This window comes from Thermobia domestica, chromosome 12 (assembly GCF_964235325.1).
Source record: "Thermobia domestica chromosome 12, izTheDome1.hap1.1, whole genome shotgun sequence".
Lineage (NCBI taxonomy): Eukaryota > Metazoa > Arthropoda > Insecta > Zygentoma > Lepismatidae > Thermobia > Thermobia domestica.
The window spans coordinates 218875213-218895106 of record NC_137465.1 but is presented as its reverse complement, the minus strand read 5'-3'; positions in this window follow the sequence as shown (position 1 = coordinate 218895106).

The following is a 19894-nucleotide window of genomic DNA, read 5'->3' as shown; positions in this document are numbered from 1 at the left end:
ACAGATGAAATGTAACATCAAATCTTTAGGTCACATCAGTCATTTCTCTATTAAACAATTATTAGTTTTATTATGAAAGTGTACAAGCGAATGTCGAATTAAGAAGTTTAGAGGGGGGATCCGAACCCGGTAGATTCTCCGTGTGGGTGCGACCCTGGTGCTCACACCAGTTAAATTCAGCATAGTTTTAACGTGTTTATTACAGTTCTAATACCTCTTTACTTTTTCAATCAGATGTACAGTATCAAATATATATTACACAATTCAGATCCACTGCTAATTCCCTTCATACAAGACGCGAGAAACGTAAAACTATGATATTTTCGTTTCACAATCTACCAGCCATTTATTGCTTTAAATCAACTTTGAAATTTCGACACAGTATAGTTTTCACCTCCAGATGTTAGTTAGCTTTGGTCGATTATGTTCTAACTTCTTTCTGAACTTTCACAATCCGACAGTACACTAAAAGATATACAGTAGTTTGCAATTACTGAACAAATCCTCTACAAAATAGGGTAATGATAAGATTTTTCTTACAAGAAATCTTCCGAAATATGCTTCCGTAACAAACAGGCCTTAGTTTCACAAGTATTGAGAAAATATTTTAGGAAAACATAACAGTACAAACCTATCGAAGAGGGTATACGAGTGTATACTCAATATATCCACCTAATTTCTTTATAGTTCAACTTTAACTGAGATAATCTATATAATTTTGAAAACAGTCGAGCGTATTTGTACCCAAAATTCTAGCAGTAAATAGCTGATAGAAATTATAGATAAGAAATAATAAATACCAGCAAATACATTTATGAATCAATCGGATTACCACCACACAATACGTTTTCACTTTCGCCACTTTGAAATACACTGAGAGAAATGTTTCTACGCATAAAGAACGATGTCCGAAGTAATTTTCGATGCCCTCCAAAGGAAAAAATATTCCACCTTTTTTAGAAAGGTTACAGCTGAACGTACATTACTGCAAATACCAATACTGGTCTTTTTTCTATTTTGTATGTGTTAAAGACGAACGTTGAAAAAAAATCAGTTCCAAAATTTCCTTCAGGTTCCCACAATACAAAAGGTAAGATTTTATCAAGGATCTTATAAAATAGAGGATCTGCCCTTACAAGAGAATCTTGAAACCATACGTCACAGTTTCACCACCCCTACTCTGCCCACTCCACCCAATACGATCGCAATGTTTTGAGCCATCAATCATGGCGGAAACGAAAGCAGCCAACCAGACGATGGCGGAAATGAGAGTAGCCAATCAGACTTGCCGATGCTCGGTTGTTTTTGGCTTCATTGATTTAATAGGATGAAGATACATATGGACAGATCCTGTATTTTATAACATCCTTGGATTTTACCATTTTAGCAAGATTACCAAATATGTTTTGATAAGCTATTCGCTTTTCTTACAAACATTTAGTTTATTTAGGCAGGAAAAGCGAAACCTAAAGAAGTATCAGAGATTATATGTATTTTTAAAAAGTTTTGAAAATAAATTAAAATTTAATTTTGTTCCGCGTTAACTTAACAATCTTTGGGGAAGGATTCCAAACCTCCCATTCCCCTCAGTACGACCTGGGAAAGCCGTAATTTTGTTTGTTGTAATAGTTTATTTTCATTACAAGAAATTGAGATTAAAAAAATGTAGATAACTGATTGAAAGAATGAGTTATATACAGGGGCGGATTAATGCTTTTGGGTCCCTGGAGCCCACTATTTCAGGGGGGCCCTATGTTACGAATAATTCCAAAGCATAAAATTTCTTTGCTGCCTTCCACAGCCTCATAGGCTTATCGAAATACCGAGAACTATGCTGTGATATTTTAATATGTTAATGTTTACAATAATTAGTTTAATTTCATTCATTATTAACAGTGAAATGCTCATATACTGCAGTGTAACCCACAAATAGCAAATACAAACCAATAATCTTCAGTCCCTGTAAAAACACTAATAGAGTAAAGAAGATTTTGAAAACCTACTAGATTTGCTCTAAGTAACGAGAGAGATATTTCAAAGGAGCTAATAATTTGGTTTGTAATAGAGGCCCAAAATAGCTCACTCCCTCACCAAATACGTATCGTCAAGACTCTGGTGGAAGAAGACAACTCTAGCGAGCGTAGCGAGTGGGAAAAAATAGCATGGGTCTTAAGCCTATAACATAATAAGTTGATTGCAATATTTTAGTATTAAAGAGGGGGATTTTGGGGGCCCCCTGAGCCTAGGGGCCCTGGAGCCTGGGCTCCATTGGCTCCGCCTTTAATCCGCTTCTGGTTATGTACTACTACTATATTCTTCTATTTTAAATTGCAGTTCATTCTTTGATTCTGGTTAAAGTGCCACATTACAGGAAATTAGTCAACAACAGCTGTCAACGCAGAAGTTCATTCTTTGATTCTGGTTAAAGAGCCACATTACTTGGAAATAAGTAAACAATAGCTGTCAACGCTGATCGTGTAAATCTTGCTTTGAACGTCAGGAGACCATTGTTCTTGCTCTTAGCTGCCCGATTTTCCCTACTGTACTACACACAAAGCAGTCTATAATGCTCACTACTCTGTTGTGAACGTGGTGTGATGATGGAATGCATATACGCAAGGGGTAAAGCAAGCAAGAGTAGAAACGAAACAACATAATATTCTAAATATTATTAAATATCTTAAGGAGCAACAAACAGCGTACGGCATTTAGTGGTTCGCGTGCTCTTGCGAATTGCACAAGGCGATGCCACTGGAAAATGGATAATTTATCGATCGAAAACAAATATTATACAAAAGATTATATTCGTAAGTTGGTAGACTCAAAATCAAATTTTGATGGAACGGTATTGTTATCCAATCACATATTTAACAAAATAACAGATCTTTTAATATATAGAGAGTGCACCAGGAACCTATTGTACATTGAAAACATAATTTCTCTACGCATATATTTCTTATTGAAACGAGGAAAGATATTTCTAGTTTAACATTCCACGATTACACTTCAAGGCTAGGTGAGGTCGTGATGATAATTAGTAGTAAAATGGGGGAATTAAGAAAGTGAGGGAAAACGGGAAAGCCCCGAGTAAATCTACACACATGATGTTTATCCCCCACAAAAGTCACATGGCACGAGCTGGGATCAAACTAGAAACTTCATGTAATAGAGATGAAAGCTCTACCACTGTGTCACCGCGGTCTCTATACCTTTGTTATTACCTCTCGGCGTAATCATTCAAGAGCTTATAGTTTTACTCCAGGTGTGTGTGCGTGTGTGAGTGTGATACTATTTCTCGGTAACTACTGGGCGGACGTGAACCAAATTTTGTATTTCTATGTAGCTACTTGGCGGATCTGAACCAAATTTTGTATTTCTCGGTAACTACTGGGCGGGTTTGAACCAAATTTTGTATTTCTAGGTAACTACTGGGTAGATCTGAACCAAATTTGGTATTTCTAGGTAACTACTGGGAGGATGTGACCCAAATTTTGTATTTCTAGGTAATTACTGGGCGGACGTGAACCAAATTTTGTATTTCTATGTAGCTACTTGGCAGATCTGAACCAAATTTTGTATTTCTCGGTAACTACTGGGCGGGTTTGAACCAAATTTTGTATTTCTAGGTAACTACTGGGTAGATCTGAACCCAATTTGGTATTTCTAGGTAACTACTGGGAGGATGTGACCCAAATTTTGTATTTCTAGGTAACTACTGGTCCGACGTGAACCAAATTTTGTATTTCTATGTAGCTACTGGGCGGATCTGAACCAAATTTTGTATTTCTCGGTAACTACTGGGCGGGTTTGAACCAAATTTTGTATTTCTAGGTAACTACTGGGTAGATCTGAACCAAATTTGGTATTTCTAGGTAACTACTGGGAGGATGTGACCCAAATTTTGTATTTCTAGGTAATTACTGGGCGGATTTGAACCAAATTTTATATTTCTCGTTAACTACTGGGAGGATCTGAACCAAATTTTGTATTTCTAGGTAACTACTGGGCAGATCTGAACCAAATTTTGTATTTCTAGGTAACTACTGGGCGGATTTGAACCAAATTTTATATTTCTCGTTAACTACTGGAAGGATCTGAACCAAATTTTGTATTTCTAGGTAACTACTGGGCAGATCTGAACCAAATTTTGTATTTCTCGGTAACTACTGGGCGGATTTGAACCAAATTTTATATTTCTCGTTAACTACTGGAAGGATCTGAACCAAATTTTGTATTTCTAGGTAACTACTGGGCAGATCTGAACCAAATTTTGTATTTCTCGGTAACTACTGGGAGGATCTGAACCAAATTTTGTAGGCGAGAAGCTCATCATACAAGGAATAGAAATCACTACACTTAATGGTCGGGCTCAGCCAGGAATGATCCTAGGCTTAACTAGCCTTGTATTTGGTACTTGATTTTTCGGTAACTACTCGCTGGCTCTAAGTGAAATTTGGGGGTAAGTAGCACATCGCCTAATGAATAAAACTCACTACATGCCCTCAATTCGCCAGGGACAGGCATGTCTTAGTTGCCCTCAATTCGGCTTGGCTTGGATGTGGTACTTTATGTCACGGTAACTACCGGCTGGGTTTGAACGAAATTCGGTGGGCGAATAGCATATCCTCTGAAGGGATAACAATCGCTATATTTGGTTGCCGAGCTTGCCCAGGGACAAATTCGACTCGGTAACAGAGGTTGTGTTCCACAACTTTGCACACCGGGAACTTCTGATTTTGGTTCACCTCGGCTTGCCATACGTAACAGAAAGTACATTTTTACCAATCACTTTGAGAGATTTTTCGACGAGCGGAGGGGGTAAACTATAATATATGGTTAGAGTTTTTTACTTTTGTGTCGGAGATCCGGGTTCAATTCTCGGTGAGATTTCATGCTGTTTATATTCCACGATAATACATAGTAAAAAGTTTTTATATATCGCATGCTACCTATGAAACCCATTCCATTTTGACTAAACCGCACGTTCCTCGGCTGGTCATAAGGGTAGTTCTCTCCCAGGAAGTGGTCGTGATGCCGGAAAGGGAAGAAGTCAATGAGAGTGCTTTCGAGAAAATAAGGTGGGTGAGGTAGGGTCTCACACTGTAGTTCGTGGAGACCTTGCATCATCCTTTGCGTGAGAACATTGTCGTGCAACATGAAGATACCATATCTGTTGGCCATTTGTGAATGCTTGCAGACAAGTTTGTGGGGTATTTCATAGAGTTCAGCGCCGTAACGACTTGCATTAACGGTCTCAGTTTACCTCAAAGAGACATGATGATTCATTTCCGCCATAGATCACCATACCAACTACAACACCTGTGTGTGGAGAGGTTATTTAGGAAACCGTCCCGGACGTTGATCATAATCCAACCATTGCCCTGTCCGTTCACGATTGTCCGTTTTTCATCTCAAGTGACAATCCCATGCAGGGAACGTTTCAGGCTATTCCTTACAAACACCAGACAGCGATTCCTGTCCATGAGACCAACATTTTTCTCTTGTATTTTTGTGTGATCGAGACGCTGAACGACAATTGTATGGTGTATGCGTAACGAATTCTATTCGAGAGTCTTCATCAACGGTGTACTTGCTGAGCTCGTTGAACGTCATGTTCAGTGCTCACGGAGTTCATTTTGCAGTGCTGTCACCGGAATAGAATGTGACAAAGTTACAGCGAAATGAGTTTTCATTCGCTAGTTCTGTCCCAAATACAGCTAATGTTTTCATTTTTCGCGGTTTGTCATGCAGTGTATCCAAATTTCAATTTGTAAAGAAAAATCACTCGTGATCAAGTGTTCAAAATGGTGCACTTTTATCATACAACCCTATTCAACAACGTAAACTGTCTTGGCACCCAAGCCTGGATAATAAGTCTGTTACTTTAGACGCGTTACCTTTGCCCATCCCTGTGTTGCGCTCCTAAGGTGAGTTCCCAACCAGAAATCAAATTGGATATTTCATTCGCATTAATCTAATAATAATAATAATAATAATTCATCAAATAAATATCCATGCTTTTTAACACCGCTGTAAATGAAAGTAACGCCGGCAGAAACTATTTCCCTGTGTCAGACAATCCGTACTCTAGAAAGAAGATTGTAGGTTTATAAGACAAGAGGACACTTTGTAAGAATATGATTAGGATTAGGAATTTGAAATTAGATTTTTGGGCTTTAGGCATGTATGGCCGTGTTAGCCCGGCACGCATATGAGGGATAACATCTCTCGGCGATCACACTGCCCGAAGAATTGGAGAGGAAGAATCGTATGGAAAAGTAAGGTAATAGTCTGGGGCTATTATGTTGTGTACCATCCCAGCATTTACCTAGTGTGAATGAGGAAAACCCAGGAGAAACCTCACTCAAAATGGATGGCACACCGTGTGCGTGGGTTTTCTCGGGGTTCTCCCGATTCCTCCCACTTTCTTCATTCCACCATTTCATTCATTACTCATTATCACCGTCTCCTTTAGCCTAACCGGCATAACCGTGGAACGTAAAACTCAAAATTTCATTTCATTTCAAAATGGCTGGCCTGAAAAAGCTGTTACACCTTTCCGATCGAGTGTCCCTACCGGGAATTGAACCCGGGACCACTAGCACCGAAGGCGAGAGCATTTGCGACTACGCTACTTGAGGCTATTTTAAGAAAACGAAATCACTGAGGAGCATGCAGAGGTTTCTGCCTAACCAAAAACGAGTTGTCAAGGACGCAGGAGTGATAATGAAACTGTCAGATGCTATCATTTGTTTCTCAGGAATCAGGGATATATTTGCTTGCTTCACTGCTTTACGCTTTTCTTATCGCCATTATGGAAACTCTCTTATGATATACTTGGAAATATTCCTGGAGGACAACACGGTGTGTGTAACAAGAAAAGCGAAACACTTATACTAAGAAACTAGAAATTTAAATACTTTCAGACACTTACGTGGTAATTTTATTATTCTCTGCTTTGTAGACACTCTGCAAAACGCTAAATTTCCTTATTTCACAGAACTACTCTTCTGCGTCTTATCCTTTCTGTAAGAATGACTCAACGGAAACAAGTCATACAAGAAATAAACAACACCTTCGTAATACGTTGTACACAAAACTTAATGACTTCAATTGTGAAACTCTTATACTTAATTAAATCCAGTTAAGACAATAACCAGGATATATATATATATTCGGATTAGGTTCCGCATCTCAACATGAATTTTCATTATAAAGCGGAATGAGTAAGCCGTATTCTCTAGGACGTATGAAATGTCATTCAAAAGGTATAAACACATTTCAATGAAGGAGCGTCCTTCAAATATCCTTCAGTGTGTGATACATTTATCCATATCAAAGATAGTAAGTAGTTAATAGTCTCAGCTTCCTACGTATTCGCTACTACAAGAACAAGCAGTTTTGCGTTACGAAACATGACAACAAAGTGCTTGATACTACCACAGAGTACTTGAAATTGTCTTCAAAACAAAATTCTACATTTGTGCACAAATATATTTGTTTGTATTGAACGGTTGTTGGATCTCTAAGGCGAAAACTTCGATTAATTAATTTTGTATTATATCCTTCTGCCACACTGAGTTTTGAAAGTAAGCTCTGACTAACGCTATGATTACATCAAGTGTAGTTGGATGGCATTCAAATAATCATGATAGATAATCTTGTACAGAAGAGACGCTCTGTTCAGACTAACTTCCCTCCAAGAAATTTGAATTGGAAGACCACAACAAAGATACCTTAAAGACGAGAAGCACAAAAACAAGATTAACGTGAGCTGCAGAAAGTTGGTCCTGTCCACTAGAGAGAGATGAACTGGTGATTCTTGTCCTCTACTAACGAGAGGTCATATAGTTGTCCTTTTCCTCAATAATGGCAAATATACGGTTGTCTTCTTCCAATCATGGCTTCCCATTTCCTGCACTAGTGAGAGATCACATAGTTGTTCTTTTACTTAAGTCTACAGCCCCATAACTACTTCATATTACACCAAAATTCTTGTTAACATTGATTGATTGATTACCAATAATTTTCCACGTCTTGTTCTAACAGTCCTTTTGGAATTTTGAAGGTAAATTTTAGGCTTTTAATCAAGCAGCTATTCCATCATCACTATTTACCCTGGGATCATGGTTCGTGCGTCATTCTCTTCAAAATAAAGCAACCTTCCAAACGGTACTACTCACATGTCCATATCACGTACTTGAAAAGGGTAATTCGAGGAAAATTGGGACCTTTTCTGAAAAGAAAATTCCTTTCTCAAAAGCTTAGCCCCCTCTGGATTAGCCCTGTATTAACGTACAGATCTCAAAATTACTCGAAAAATACAGGGAAGAAAAGGTGGAGGGAAGGAGTATAACACGTGTACTCTGATGATCATGTAGACGACATGTATATATGTGTTCTTGGATTCCATAAATCCTTTTAGACAGCATTTACGAGACAACAAAATAAATCTTTTGCGTTGTACTCTTGAAGGCCAAACAGATGACGTCATGACCCTGCCAACATGACGAGCTCTTTATCAAAACACGTGTGACCTGTTTGGCAATGTATGTATGGCCGAACAATAAAAAATTCAGCAGTAATAGATAGAGCATTTTAAAACAATACACACGTATGGTATATATATATATATATATATATATATATATATATATATATATATATATATATATATATATATATATATATATGTGTGTGTGTGTGTGTGTGTGTGTGTGTGTGTGTGTATGTATGTATGTATGTATGTATGTATGTAAAATCCGGAAAGAGCTAGAGAAGTGGTATCTATCTTTCAAATATTGCTACTTTATCAATTCCAGACTCCTGCCTGCTCCTTCTCCTCCCTATGTGGTTTAAACTAAGAGGAGCATTCAGTTGGAAAATGATTGCTGTAGAACACTCATTTTATCTTGAGATAATATAGTTGCGTTTTCTCCTCCAATAGTGATAAATAATGAATCTCCAATCAGGAACGCAAGCAGATTTTTTTCAAAGAGAATAAAAGATCGATTCCAAGTAGGTCAAAAGACCGACACATAGCACACTTGCGAATACACGCATACTTTGATGCACACGAGCACATAATACCTTCTAGACAGCATTTTGCACTGTACTTTTGAAGGGCAAACAGATGACGTCATAACATCCACCAACTTGATTAACTCCTTCTCAAAACACATATGACCTGTACATCATATAAAGGAACAATTATTTTCGCACATATTATTAACTATTAAATGAACTGTTAACCTTCACCACCCTCCTCTCACCAAACTCACGCAATTTGTGCTAATTAATAATATATAAAATATATTTTTGTAAACTATGTTGCAATTTTTATAATAAAAAAATATTATGTATATTGAAACATTGGGGACGATTATAATCACACAAAGGGCACAAATGTTTACGAGATATATGTGAAAAATCATAGGTATTCGTTGCAAACAGAAATAAAAGTATACAAACTGTTAAATATATTAACTATTATAATATGTGAGAGCAAATTAATATGTTTTGATATGTATTTCCAAGAACTAAGACTTCTTGTCCTTCGTTGCCGGTGGCCGTGTTTCTAATTCCCTCCAATAGAACTGATATACACATAACCATTGTTCAAAAGACAGGTAATTGGTTGTCTATTTTCTATGAAGGCGAGTCAAAAAATATCTACAATTCTTGTTCTGCAATTTTTTTACGCAAGGGTATGGGTTCAACAGGTAAATCTTTCTAGATAGTCACTTCTCGTTTCAATGCATTGATCCAGTGGTTCGCAAGCTTGTGTATTCCTTCAAAAAAGAAAACTTATGGTTGCTTGCGAAGCCACTTTTGCATCGCTTCTATGGACCTCATGCAGAGTCGTTTTGATATATGATTAGCGTCATACTAAAGGCGTGACTACTGCAGGCAACATATGTTAGTCGAACGCTTTAGTATGGCACTAATCACGCATCAGAACGACTCTGCATAATGCCCTATACATCTATTATTAATGGCTAGAACTATGACTGATGTTTAAAGAATACGCTACCTCATCAATGATAATCCGCCTATTCACTAGAATCATCTGTCAAGCTTGCTAAATCTTGTCGTCTACTCTGGAGTTTGACGGAATCCTCCTCCGTGCGTCACACTCGTGCACCCACTTTTCAAGTTGTCAATCCACGAAAAAAAAAAAATTAACACATTTATGTGATAAAGTACTGTCCCCGTATTGTGATAGAAGTCTACAATGAATTTCAGCCCCTTTAATTCCCTCTGACCAGAGAAATTGGATAGATGTTTGTTCTTCCTTGGTACTAACTGATAGCGGAGTGGATATGTTTACACTAGTGTTGTAAATAGAAAAAAAAAACGGTTCGTATTTTTTCAGAAATTTACGTTTTTTTTAGAAAAAAAATCATTGCCTCTCGTTTTTTTCTAAATTTCGTTTTTTTTTCAAATAGTCATTTGTAATACATCTTACGTCAATTTAAGTATAAAATATTTTTATGTAGGTGTAATTACTGTAAAATGCAACATAAATTATACGCAAGATACTGATACGCTACAAATATTTTACAATTTACATGAATACCATACCTATTAACAATTCGGGTTTCAGCAGTTTGCATCAATATCAACTAAAAAATAAAAGTAGAAATGAAATTTTGTTTTTTCGTGAAAGCAGGCCTTTAATAAGTACAAAAATAATGTCACGAACAGTATCCAATAACTTGTCTAAAGGTAAAAACTAATACTAATTTGCCTAATAGTATTTTTCTAAATGTCATGAAATAATTTGTCGACTAGATATATATGATATCCAGAGCCGGCTCTACCATATATGCAACAAGTGCATTTGCGTGGAGCGGCAAGCTTGGGTTGTCGGGCAAAATCTGTCATAAGTATATTATTTAAATTAAATATTTCTTGTTGGAAACAGACTTCATGATGATGGTAGTTACATTTACTAAGCTGACCTATTTGAATACTACATTCAGAAATTATGTTTAGGTTGCATTAGTTCAAGGCCACATGGACAATGCTAAAGCAAATGGTTGAATAAATCCGAGCACAAATTGCTTGATTGTTGCCAAATGCAAGAATTCAGTTCTCGAATAGTAGTGAATATATGTTCCATTTAGTAAGTTATCACAGTTTCATATGACAATTAGTCTTGTTTTTGTCAGAAACAAGTTCCTTCATTGAAAATAGAAACAAGTTTTTTAAAAAAAAAATGTTAGAAGATGTAGAAGAAAAATCAAGAAATAAAGATAAAAGAGCTAGTGCACTGAAATTGCAAACGGATACATTGAGATTGAAGCTCGATAGTGAATTCTATAAAAAGAATTACCATTTTTCCTCTGCAGGTGTGTTTGCTTTATCCTTCACTAACATAATAGATTAATGTTTAAAGAAAAACAGACAGACACAACGGAATTGCATTTTTAGTAAGTATTTAAGCCTTTCTGAGTGCAACTGCACTTACCCTCACCTTTGTTGTTCATGCTGGAGTAGTATACTTGAAATCATGACTTTTAAGATTTGTTCTTTCTGGAGAAAGGGGGAGGCGGCAAATTATGCCATTGCACGAGACGACAAATTGACTAGGACCGGCCTTGATGATATGTATATAAAAGACATGAATATAGGATAACCCAATTTGAAGTAATGCAGGGTGTTTCAAAATTAATATTAGGGTTTTGAAACTTTGTAGTATCTATTACAATTAACTTACAATTATAAATATTATATCAAATGAAAGAGCAACTCAAACAGTTTTGTAAGCACGCATGTACTACCATGAGCAAAATAAATGACGCGTCTCTTTATTTTGAAGTTTTTTGAAAATATCTCCGTTTTCTTTATATGTTCGAAATTTCGTAAGGTTTCCCCAGCAGGACAGGTTAATAACAAACCCGTTTTTAATATTTGTGTTAGATATTAGCTTAAAATAAAGAAATTAGAAGCAAAAAACATTAAATCGACAGAAATCTCGAGAATTACCAACTCTGCTAAAGTGGGAAATTTTCAAGAACGCGAGGGAATTCTGCAGTTCAACACGAAGCAGCGACATCTATGTCATTGAGAGAAGCGTGGATTAGATCTACAAACGAAAATTTTAACGAAATATTTCTAGTATGTCTTATTATATGCATTATCAGCGAACTCCAAATATATGAATCTATGCTAAGTATTAACGTATAGATAGTGCAAATAGTGGAAATTACCTATGGAAAAAGACGAATTGTTAGCCCAATCGTAATGAAAAATCGTCTTTACTGTAGAACAGGTTCAGCTTGCGTAAGAGAGCAAATAGCTCAGTTAGGTAAAGCAACGAGTTTGTATACCGCAGATAGACGGTTCGAAGCCCGTGGAAGTACTGTTGTCGCTTTTATCACTAAGGTTATTTTATTTATTTTTTATTTGGGAAAGAATCAAATTGTAACATATGTGTAAAACTCATGACGATACCAAAAAAAAAAAAAAAAAAAGAGAGAGAGAAAATATCGTCGCATTTGCATTAGTGTCTCTAATTTTTGTTTGCAAACAGATTCGTAATTATTTCCCCTGTGCTCACTGATGCATAACGAATGTTTTCCAGTAAATGTTAATTCTAATTTGGAGAATTTTATAGTTTCACAGTGTTTCTCACTACATAGTCTTCTATCTACGTGTTTGGATATTTTGATAACAGATTTCCCTATTAAATGTTTAATTTTCTCTATAAATATTTGTCTTAAATTGAAATTGTTTTGAATTTACTACATAAGCAAAGTTGCCCGAAGGAGGGGAGCTCAAGTAATAGATATTCTACGTAAAAGCAACCTATTGTAGAATGATGATGCTTCTTACCTTCAGCACATAATCTTAACGTTAGAGAGTCAGAGAGAGAAAAATCCTGGTTTTTCCTCCCTATGACCACCCATCTTAAACCTCTACATATCATTGTTCGTCTCACATAATTTCGGCTCTCCAAAGACATTCATATTTATTATTATTCTTATTATTATTATTATTATTATTATTATTATTATTATTATTATTATTATTTAACACTCTTTATTCTACATGCCATCTCTCAATTTTTCGATACAGCCCCCTTAGTACTATGAAACTCTCTTCTTCCATAGTGAAATGGAAAAATATCATATAATTGCCACTACTTTACAAGAATATAAACCAAAAACGTCAGTAGAAAGCACATTATAAAATTTACTTTTTGAGGCTCGTTTTGGTGCCCCTCTTTCTCTGGCGCCCCGGGCAGTCGCCCGGCCCTTAGTCCGCCCTTGAAAGTACGGACGCATAACTAAGGACTGCGGAGGAGAGGTTAACCTTCATGTTATGCCACTGGTTTGACGTGTTTGAAATGTTCAGTAAGTGATCAGTTGGTGAAATAATTTCGACGGTTACTGATGTTTAAAGTTTAGCTAAGACAAAGCTACCTAATCAAATACATTTGATATCGCGATGTCACAATTTGATTTTTCCTCACATAAAAAAGATAAAAACAATAGTAATAAAAACCCTTACTCGTATTGGGCTCCTAACTAACTAACAACCTAATTCTTACAGACTAGTTGCTCTGACCAACTGAGTTTCGATTTCTTACGAGAAAGAAGTCTGTTATATTAAGAGGCATGCTTTTCATTATCAAAACTGTTCGAAGTAATACGAACATGGCTTAAGAACAGAGACGGAACTGAATTACCACTCGATTGACCTTGAGGGCAAATCACCAAAGCGTAGAGTTCAGCATGCATTTCTCTGGAGTTGTGTTCAGTACTCCTATCTGCCAGTCATGCTTGTTCGTAGGAGTAATATGTTACAAACCTAACCTTTCGATAGAGCACAATGACAGAGAATCAAAATTAATGAATTCTTGCCCTTGTGAACTTGGGATACCACCATGTGCAATAAAACTGTCGCGTCTTCTGAAGTGATATTTTATCGAAAATAACTCGTTTTCCTTTATATATCCGAAGTTTTTGAGGGTTTCAAAATGAGGAAACGTTACTGACAAACAAGGACGCATTTAGGGGTGGGTCCAGGTGGTCCGGACTCCCCTCTGAAATCCCAACTTCTCTGTAAATTTAGCCTAAATTTAAGGATTATCTTTTAAATTTTATTATAATTTATCCTAATATTAAAGTCGGACTTCTCCCGAAATAAATTACTGCATACGTGCCTGCTGACAATTTTCAATATATTCCTTAAGTAAGTAAAATAACTAAATTAGGAGCAAAAAGCTTCAACACGGGCTAACTTTTGTCCACTGCCAATATTGTTAGAAGGGATATTAATAGCAAAAACTGCTAGGCAATGCTGAACCTTGGAACTTCACTCCGAACAGCAAGCTTATTATTGAGAACTACATATGAAACATTTTATCGAAACTTATCTAGCTTTTACCTGGCATGAAATTATTATATACACCAACATTCACTCTCCTAAAATATGTATCTAAACATTGCTCTACGTATCTCCGAAGCAATGAAAATTATTTATCGAAATATGTGAGCAGGGAATTCTAACAGCCAGCCATTTTATTTAAATCGTAGTAAACCCTGTAACCGGGCGTTAACGTTAAGACAAAGCTTGGTCCATTGGTAAAGTGTTGGAAGAATATAAACTCAATGTTCGTAGGTTCGAATCTATCCACTCACCATAACATTTTGTTCTTATGTGTAACGATGAAATAAGAAAGAAAAAATGTATAACCGTTAAGACAAAACTTCAACCAAGTCTGAAGAGAACAATACTAAAATAGTAATACATTGACGTCAACCAAAAATTATTTCATGTAGCGTTTGGACGAAATTACAGCTGTTAAGAATTGCAGAAATAAAAACAGGCTGTAATGCAGTCTAGACTTCTGAATGCATTTACTTCCTGAAAACTTCCGTCTCGTCATTGGTATGCCGTTAATCATTGTAAAACCTTTCAATTGGAAGTGAAATGACACAAACTAAAACAGTTTTAAATCAATAAATGTCTATGTGTAAAAGTAGGTGTCTTTTATCTGTAGTTCTGAGTTCCTTTTACTTTGAAGTGACAAATGAGAGAAGAAAGTATGGTGTTCGAAAAAAAAATCAAATTTGACATTTCAACGAATTTACACGTATTATAGCCCCTAACACCGAAAAAGTTATTTTTCGATACATGTCCATCAGTTCGTCCGTCCGTTCGCTACACTTTTCTATGCACTTGCCTAGAAGCCATACCGTTCAACTTATCTGCACCAAATTTTAGTTTAAGATTTTTATAGTATTTCCTATAGTTTTTTTTATTTCTCCTACTCCCAAAACAAGGGTAGTTTCCTGTACGATGAAAATAAAAAAAAAGATATTTTCTCATAACTGGCTCTAACGATCTTGTTTTCTTTCTTTTTTTATAAATCAATATTTAATTAGCAACCCTATTTTGTGGTATAAGGCATTTATCTGAGAAAAATCTACAAGGGGTAGTTTATACTAAGGGGGTGAGTTTTTCTCAGTGATTTTCTCAAAATGGACTCAAATGTTTTCGTTCATATTTCATAAATAAAGATTTCATTAATAACTTATCAATATGGCATAACTCGTTTGTCCTAAAAAAAATGCGAGGAGTAGTTTATTCTTGGTGGAGTGTTGTCTGGGCGATTTTCTCAAAAACGACTCAAAAGAGTTTATTCATATTTCAAAAATAAATATTTCGTTAATAACCGAACAATATGGCAAAACTCGTTTGTCCTGAAAAAATATGCGAGGGGTAGTTTACTCTTGTGGGTGTTTTTCCTCCACCGTTTTCTCAAAAATGAGTCAAGCAATTTTGTTCGTACTCAGAAATAAATATTTCATTAAAAACCTAGTAATATGGAATAACTCGCTTACCCTGAAAGAATCCTCAAGAGATAGTTTATTCGGGGAGTTATTTTTCCCTCACGATTTTCTCAAAAATTACTCGGACAATTTTATTGATAATTCATAAATAAGTATTTCATTAATAACCCTATATTTTAGTATAAGTCATTTCTATGAAAAACAATTACAACGGATAGTTTATTTTTGGGGTCAAAGTTTTTTCCCCGACAATTTTCTCGAACGACAGGCGATTTTGTTCAAATTTCGCAAATAAATATTTCATTAATAACCAAAAGTATACCTTAACTCATTGTTCGAAACAATTCACAAGAGGTAGGTTACTCCTGACGTGTTCTTTTTGAATGACTTTCCCAAAGTGACTCATTTGATTTTTTTCATATTTCATAAACAATGATTGCATTAATTGGTCTATTATATGTCTAATGAAAATGTGCTCAAAGTGTGAGTTAGTTTTGTAGTATGGATTTTCTTCAATCGAAGTTTTTTATTCGATAATCTGACATTCGATGTATTTGAATAATACGATAATTTTATTCGTATTATCCAAATACACACTTCAGTAACAACTGCGGCCTAACACAGTTAAGAAATTGAATTGAAAAAGTTTAGTGCGGTGGCCCTGTAATTGAATATTTTTTGAGAAACTCCCTAGCTTTTTGTGGTAAACTCAGGCTTTTCTTTTTCGAGCGACAAAAGAGAGAAGAAAATATAGTGATTGTGAAAATAATATCAAATTCAGATTTCAACGGATTTACGTGTTTCATGGCGTCTACATATCGAAAATGTGACTTTTCGACACCCGTCCTTCCGGTCCGTCCGTTCGGCACACTTTTATATGCACTCGCCTAGAGGCCATACCGTTCAACTTATCTACACCAAATTTTAAACTTAGGGTTTACTTAGTATTCTTACAGGAGCTTTTCCATTTTTCCTACCACCTAAAATAAATGTGGTTTACGAACAGCCGAAAATCGAAAAACGCTATTTTCTCAAAAATGGTTTTAACAATTTTGTTTATTTTTCATTAATCAATATTTAATTAACAACCCTATATTGCAGTATCAGATATTTCTCTTAGAAAAATTTACGAGGGGTAGTTTATTCTTGGAGGTGACTTTTTCTCGACGATTTTCTCAGAAAAGACCCTGGCGAATTTTGTACACACTTCATAAATAAATATTTGACCTTACAACATGGTATAAGTCAATTGACCTGAAAAATATATGAGTAGTAGTTTATTCTTGGACTTGAATTTATTCCCAGTGAGTTTCTCAAACACGACCAGTTGGCAACCCTGTATCTCGACAACGAAGCTGAATTCGAAAACTGCAAGAGGACCATTTGTCTCCTTTTGATGTCGCGAATCACCTCCCGAAGTTTGTGGACATCTTTCAGGTTCACCCTTAATGAAGCTTCTTTTCGAAAAGTTAACTACTAACTTTAGGCATTGTTTATCTTTTTTTAAATCACAAATGTCGTTATTAATTTTAAGGCAGAGAACTACTTCTGAGAGAATAGATCTTGAAAAATAATTTTAAAACTTAGACTTTTGTTTTCGAGACATTCCAGACAAGACGAGACATTTTACAAGCTATCTCGTGTCCAAAACATTTGCCTCGTATTATCTTGGATGTCACAAAGCGCGTCTTTTCTCTTTCTCGAGACATGTCTTATCTCGTGCGCATTCGTTAACACTTGGGAAGGATTATCTTTCAACTCAAAGCATTGTTTTTATAATGGTTGCATATTTATGATAATTGCTGTCCACATAAATTACAGTCCTTTCAGTTGAATTAATTATTATTATTATTATTATTGAAATTGCAATATCTAGTTTAACGTTGGACGATTATGCACTTACGCTAAGGGAGAATGATGATGAATGAAATGGTGAAATGAAGAAAGTGGGAGGAAAATGGAAAATCTCAAGAAAACAAATACCCATGCACACGGTATTTGTCCACCTCAAATTTCACTTGGCACGAAGTGGAATCGAGCCACGAACCCCCTGCACCAAAGGTCCCTGTAATGCTTTATTATTATTATTATTATTATTATTATTATTATTATTATTATTATTATTATTATTATTATTATTATTAATAATAATAATAATAATAACAATAATAATAATAATAATAATAATAATAATAATAATAATAATAATAATAATAATAATAATAATAATAATAATAATAATTGAAGCGAGCTAAACGAGTTTCAACCGTACGACTCAACCAACGTTTGGGTGCCTGTTCGTTCGTCTGCTGCTCTCATAAAAGACATTTCATTTTAATGAAACTAGTAAGTGCCTTCTTTTAGCTCTGCGAAGTAACTATTGCTTGGAATATGAATCTGCAAAACATAAGAGGTAAAATTAACCAAATGGTGCAAGTTTCCACTTATATATACAAAACAATTTTGCAATATCAACTACGTGAATCTTGTCCCATAAAGAAGCCGAAACCCCTACACCGAAGAGCCCTCCGAGATTTGATCATTGTCCACACGGACTGAAATTGTCATTTGAAGCCAAGACTTTAATATGAAGCCAATAATTTCTTTAAAATAGACGGAAAATTCGGAAGTTATAAGCATTTTCTAATTTTTGCCTTTTCCCATAAGCGAGCCGTAGCCCCCTATACTGAAGACCCCCCCGGAGATTTGATCATTGTCCACTCGGACTGAATTTGTCATTTGGAACCAACACTTTAATACGAAGCAAAATATTTCTTTAAAATAGACGAAAAATTCGAAAGTTATAAACATGTTAATAATTTTGCCTTTTCTCATAAGGGGGCCGTATTAGCCTACACTGAAGAGCCCCACGAGATTTGATCATTGACCACTTGGACTGAAATTCTCATTTGAAACCAAAACTTTAATATGAAGCCAAAAATTAAACTTTTACATCAATTTAAATTGACTGGGTTCCGGTTCCCCCCACTATTGTTTAGTTTAGTTAAGTGGTAATTTGTGACAGCTTCACATCATCAAAAGAATGTTTCACTTCCCCTCCCCTCCCCCAGGAGTTCGTGCTGGATTCACCACTGGAATCAATAGACACTCTTCCTATTCTTTTTGTCACCCTTGATTGTGTAGGGGCTCCCTCGTACAAATAAAGAAGCGGTAATATTACAATCAAGGGGCGCTATATATTAGGTATTTTTTTAGTTACCTACCCCTAACCGCACAGGGCCATCTTTCGTAGAATAAAAATTATTACGTGATATTCCAATCATGAAAGGGGAGAGGATGCTGTAAATATATTTCTTATTCATTTTGTCTGTCCTGCTTATCAAAAATTACTTTCTGTTGGAAGGCTACTGAAATGAGAGGGGCAAAATAAAAAGTCGTACCCCCTCCTACATGGTTGCTCAAATAAGTACTAAAGAAAGCATTTTAAACTAAGATATTTAAGATTTAAACTAGGAAACTAAGATATCCTACATTATGTAAGGATGGCATATTCAGGATGATTATTATTATTATTATTATTATTATTATTATTATTATTATTATTATTATTATTATTATTATTATTATTATTATTATTATTATTATTATTATTATTATTATTTGAATGTTTTTGGAGCACCGAAATTTTGTGAGACGAACAATGATATGTAGAGGTTTAAGATGGGTGGTCATAGAGGAGGAAAAACCAGGATTTTTCTCTGTCTGACTCTCTAACGTAAAGATTATGTGCTGAAGGTAAGAAGCATCATCATTCTACAATAGGTTGCTTTTACGTAGAATATCAATTACTTGAGTTCTCCTCCTTCGGTCTACTTACCTTATGTAGTAAATTCAAAACAATTTCAATTCAATACAAATACATTGTAAAACTTTTCCGTAATTAAACATCTAGGGAAAATTAAACATCTAATAGGGAAATCTGTTATCAAAATATCCAAACACGTAGATAGAAGACTATCTAGTGAGAAATATTGTGAAACTTTATAAAATTCTCCAAATTAGAATTAACATTTACTGGGAAACATTCGTTATGCGCCAGCGAGCATATGGTGAGCAGTGAGCACAGG